Here is a 6,111-nt window from a genome sequence, read left to right on the forward strand (position 1 = left end):
GCAAAATTTTTATAAAAATTATGCATAAAATAATTTCATTCAAAGCATAAAAAGAGGACTTCCTACCATATTCTAGGAATTATCATCCTAGATTAATTGAAAGAATTTCATTATAATCATGGAGAAATTGAATTTTAATATCATGCATAAAGGATAATTTTTTATATCAAAAGTGTTACTTTTATCATTTTTAATTTTCATGCATAGAAGTATGCATAAAGGATAATTTTTTTATATTAAAAGTGTTATTTTTATCATTTTTAATTTTCATGCATAGAAGGATGCATAAAGAAAAATTTTTTATATCAAAAGTGTTACTTTTATCATTTTTAATTTTCATGCATAGAAGTATGCATAAAGGATAATTTTTTTTATATCAAAAGTGTTACTTTTATCATATTGGATTTCATGCATAGAGGTATGCATAAAAGTTGAATATTTTATTATAAAAGTGTTACTTTTAGCATAATTGAATTTCATGCATAGAGGTATGCAAAAAAAGATATGGGAAGTGATAAGATATGATAAGATGCATGTGGATGTGGATGTGGATGTATGAATGTGGATGTATGGATGTGAATGTGGATGTGGATGTGGATGTATGAATGTGGATGTATGGATGTGGATGTGGATGTATGAATGTGGATGTATGTATGTATGTATGTGGATGTGGATGTGGATGTATGAATGTGGATGTATGGATGTATGAATGTGGATGTATGGATGTGAATGAGGATGTAGATGTGGATGCATGGATGTAAATGTGGATGTGGATGTATGGATGTATGCATGTAGATGTGGATGCATGAATGTGGATGTATGGATGTGAATGAGGATATAGATGTGGATGTATGGATGTGAATGTACATGTAGATAAAGATGTATATATGTGAATGGGAATGTGGATGAGGATGTATGTATGCATGTGGATGTGGATATGGATGTGTATGTATGAATGTGGATATGGGATGTGGATGTATAAATGAGGATGTGAAAATGGAGATAAGCATGTAGATGTGGATGCATGAATGTGGATGTATGGATGTGAATGAGGATATAGATGTGGATGTATGGATGTGAATGTGCATGTAGATATGGATGTATATATGTGAATGGGAATGTGGATGTGGATGTATGTATGCATGTGGATGTGGATAATATGGATGTGTATGTATGAATGTGGATATGGGATGTGGATGTATAAATGAGGATGTGAAAATGGAGATAAGCATGTAGATGTGGATGTATGGATGTGAATGTGGGTGTGGATGTGGATGTATGGATGTTAATGAGGATGTGGATGTGGATGCATGGATGTAAATGTGGATTTGTATGTATGGATGTAGGCATGTAGATGTGGATGCATGAATGTGGATGTATGGATGTGAATGAGGATATAGATGTGGATGTATGGATGTGAATGTGCATGTAGATATGGATGTATAGATGTGAATGAGAATGTGGATGTGGATGTGGATGTATGTATGTATGTATGTGGATGTGGATGTATGAATGAGGACGTGATAATGAATGTATGCATGTGGATGTGGATATGGATGTGTATGTATGAATGCGGATATGGATGTGGATATGGATGTGTATGTATGAATGTGGATATGGGATGTGGATGTATAAATGAGGATGTGAAAATGGAGATAAGCATGTAGATGTGGATGTATGGATGTGAATGGGATGTGGATGTGGATGTATGGATGTGGATATGGATGTGAATATATGATATGTGATGTGAAGGAATCTGAAGTGAAGAGATGGAAAATGATATGATTGGATGAGTACACATATAAATGAAATGTGGAATAAGTAATGTGGATTGCATGAGGGATAATGTGGAAAAATGAGAGTTAATATAGAAATTGTATTTGTAAACTGTTTGTAAATGCTGTTTGTAAATGGCTGTTTTATGTCAAGAATGCTGGGAAAGCATTTTGACCGTCTTGTGATTAAGGTCGTGGAGACCTAACTGATAAAGTTGCAACTGCTGACGGAGAGTCAATGGAGGACGTCTCGCGTAGCAAGGTCGGCCGAGGTCTTGACCAGCCTCGGTTCGATTAAAATGGTGAGCTTCCGGTACGGTGGATGAGGGACCAAGGAAGCGGCCTATGAGTGAAGCGCTAGGTCACCTGCGAAGGATCCTAGAGGGTGCTGACCATACGGTGCTCGGGCTCTGGGTCGCCCAGGATACCCACGCGTGCGTCGAGGAAGATATTGGAACAAGGAGTAAGAGTTATTTTCTGGAACCGGGCATGGATCTGGTTGACTGACCTTGCTGGTCCTCAACGGATGAGTCCATGGCTCTTTTATATGGATCTGTTGGTTGATCTTGCTGATCTTCAACGAGAGTCCATCTTGATAAGTGATTATATTGTTGAGTATTATGGGCTAGGAACTATTGAAACGGCCCCTGTGTGGACAGGTGGTGAGCGTTCTAGTTGCCAATGATGCCATAGATACTCTGATGAAGGAATGATGGGAAATTATGAATCAACTGGATAATTTGGGAGATTGTGATCAGTGGTACTATGGTTTCATTAAAGGATTGTTTTAAAGTTAGCTGATGCTAAGAAAAAGGTAATTTTCATATTGGGTGTGTAAGTGGTGTGGCTAGTTTTATGTTTGCATGAAATTCCGGCTAGGGGGCCTTGGAACTCTTTTCCTTGGTACCCGGGACAAAACCTAACCAAATTCCAAATTGGATCCCATCACTACAGTGGTTGGGCGGTTGGCTAACCCATGGGATCGGATGGGGTTAGGCTGGACTGATGGATCCGTAAATCGAGACTCAATTTCCGTTATTACGATAGATGAAGTAAGTCCCGGATAGTAATTGTTCTATGGATAGGAATCAACGGCTGTGCCTCTTGATGGGGAAAAAAGCGTTGATCTCAATGATCCAAGTGCAAGTTTCTTCCTTGATCTGACCGAGTATCTTTATAGGTGCAGTCGGATCAGTTTGATCACTATTAATGGTCTTGAATACGTTAGAGTAAAAAGTTATCCTGGAGGAATCGCCCGTGCTTTCCGGATAAGGGAAGTTTTTTCGGGTTCGGTTTTGGAAAAACCGACGGATTAGTCTTTTGTCCGGATATCCATGGACGAGGCCCCGAGTGTGGGACCCTGTCTCGCGCAAGAAGTGCTACTTCCGCTGCTAGTACCCCGAATCCGTTGCGCGGTGGGACCAGGGATCTTACAAGAATGCTAAGAAAACTACTACTATTGACATAGACTCAACACACACTCAAGCTCAATCTTGCTATTGCTCACTCAACTCCACATTCCACTCATCCATACATCCAAACAAGAAGAAAGCTTAGCTATTGCTCACACAAGATCAAAGCATTCTTCATTCTCAAATACTCATTTCCCTAGCATGCACACAATCCTTGAAGCTCTCAATAAGAAACATGCACACAAGAGAATTGACATGAGAAGAGAGACAAATATCAACTCATTGCATTGAATTAACAAAAGAATAGAACTTACAACAATGTAGATGGGGAGAGAGAAGAGCTTGCACCTCTATGGAAGAAGAGGGAGAGCTAGTCTCAAGAGAGCTCAAACATGAGTTTGCCCAATGTGTCCATACTCTCAAATGAGCCACCTTTTTTACAAAAATTCTAGAACTCCCAAAAGTTCCCATGTGGGATTATTGTCAAGCCCTCTGTTGCATGACAAATGAAGATTAATACAAGGATGCAACAAAAAAGAGGAGGTACAAATAATTGTATCCCCAATCTTGAATCATTTGAAATTGTCGCATGAACGGTCTACCCAATATCACTTCATAATTTGGATGTTTTCCAAAATCTACTACTGCAAAGGTGTGCTCATATTCAATCCCACACGTGGTGACCAATATGTTCTCAAGCAGCCCAAGGGGATGTTCTAAGCTTCCATCTGCTAGCTGCAAGCGCATCCTGGTACTCCTAATAGCTGGTTTGCCCCATTTTTCCCAAATGGACCTTGTCACAATGCCCACTCCTGCACCACTATCAAGTATTGTAGTTGAAGATACTTTTCGCACTTCTAATGGGAGGGTAGCATTTCCCTGATCGTCCTCACAAAATTTTCCTACTTTGTTGATAGGAACTGGCATTACATGCTTTGTTTCAGGGTGTATAGTACACTCATGGTGACCCTTTTGTAGCAATACCTGCTCTGACAAACATGTGGCAATATCATTCCACAACTCAGATCGAATTTTTATCAAATCAAGTAAAGGTAAGGTACAAGCCACTGGTGCTGACAAAATAGCTTGCACGGTACTCATATCCTTCTCCTTTGTCAACCTTTTATGCATGGAGGGTATCCTCAAGGTTTGAGAACAGTTCTCATATTCTCCCAGATATGATGGTAATGTTTTCATTGTCTGCTTACTTCTAGGAGAAACAATTGTTTGAACTTCCTCCTGGATGCTTGGGCGTCCAAAGTTGTTTTCCGTGCCTCTGGTAAAATCCACCTCAGAGAATGGAGGCGAACTAATAGAAGACATGTTCTCATGAGCTGCAGCCCACATCTCATTTGCCATGTCCTCATTAGCATCAATAACTTCATCATTGCATGGGGAGACAAGGCTAGGTGGTGGCAGATTACCCCCTTTCAATTGGGTGTCAATTGGTGCAGACCTTTCACTATGAGCTTGTGAAATGAGTTCACTTTTCATTTCCCGACTTGATGACACTTCTGGTATGGTTTCTAATGTTGGCTTAAGAGAGGTTGGGCCCCGAGGAATAGGTGGTGGTGGTCCCTCAAGTATTGACTGAGCTTCGCTAATGAGTTGCTGATGTACAGCTAGATTGATCTTCTCCTCACGAGGGTTTGGGTATTCTTGAAGCTTCTTGGGTAGCTCAGATAAAGCTGCAATGCGACTTCTATGAGCATCAATGATGGCCTCTAGAGTCTCATTCACTTTATCCACAAAAACAGAACCCCCAGAACTAACCTCAGTCGTACTAGCCTCATCTTGTTTAGCACTAGGCTCAGGTTGAGGTTGATGTTCCTCATGCACTTCTTGGGATGTAAAAGTTTTATCCCGCATGTTTTGTTTAGAGGCTTCTTGAGAACTAGTGGATGCACTTTTAGTTTGTTTGTTTCGGTTCTTCTTCCTCCTAGTGGTCTTTTTTCTATTGGACTGTAGGATCTTGTCCACCTTATTTGTCTTTGCATCCCTAGTTCGAGGTGTCTCATCAGTTTGTATTTCTGCATTTCGTGTCTGTGATCTAGTCATGACTCTAAGTGGCACGACATCCTCATTCTCAGATGAAGGTGGCGATGGAACTGCCCCTACAAGGTTGAGTGAGACCTTTGGTTGAGAGGAGCCTTCCTCATGTGGTTTCAGCAGACAATCCTTTCGGAAGTGTTCTACACAGCACCCTAGACAATATCTTTCAATTGGTGGAAACTGTTGTACTGTTGTATTGGACCGAGATGCTTGCCTAGAGCGATGTGGACAATCACGAGCCCAATGGGGTTCTCCGCACTCATAACAGGGGCCCATTGGTTTGGCCTCTACTTTCCTTGGCTGCCATTGACCTGAGGGGCCTGGAGTCCTAGGTTGGTAGCCGCCTAGCAACATTAAAGAGTTTTGTTCCCCTGGCCAGTGCTGGGCTTGGGTATGCGGGACTTTCAAAGATATTTTCTTTGGATGAATATGATACATATTCTTCCTCCACATAGCCTGGGTTTATTAAGTCTCTACACATATTTGAATTGTCGTAGTCGACAACCCTCACAGGAGCAGTCCCTGGAGCAGGAGGTTGAGCACCAAGTACAGGTCGTGCTTGCTCTTGTGTCATCGATGGCTTACGTTCAGAACTAGTATACTGTTGATACATTTGTGGAGCCACTCCACCCCTCGGCTGCTCACGTTCCTGTCTCATTCTCGCGATGCGAGTACATTCCTGTGTGGTATGAGTAAAGTTCCAAGCACAGGCTTGGCACCACTTCTTTGTGGGTTGGTTTGTGACTAGAGGAGAAAAGGTATTACAGTCCTCTGTTTTATGGTTATCGCCACATGCTCCACAAAGATGAGGACCTGTAGGAAGTACACTCCTCATTCTCTGTTGTTGCTGTTGTTGTGGCTGCATGGGTGGA

The sequence above is a fragment of the Cibotium barometz genome, chromosome 45 (genome assembly GCF_041138505.1).
Source record: "Cibotium barometz isolate CiBa-2024 chromosome 45, ASM4113850v1, whole genome shotgun sequence".
Lineage (NCBI taxonomy): Eukaryota > Viridiplantae > Streptophyta > Polypodiopsida > Cyatheales > Cibotiaceae > Cibotium > Cibotium barometz.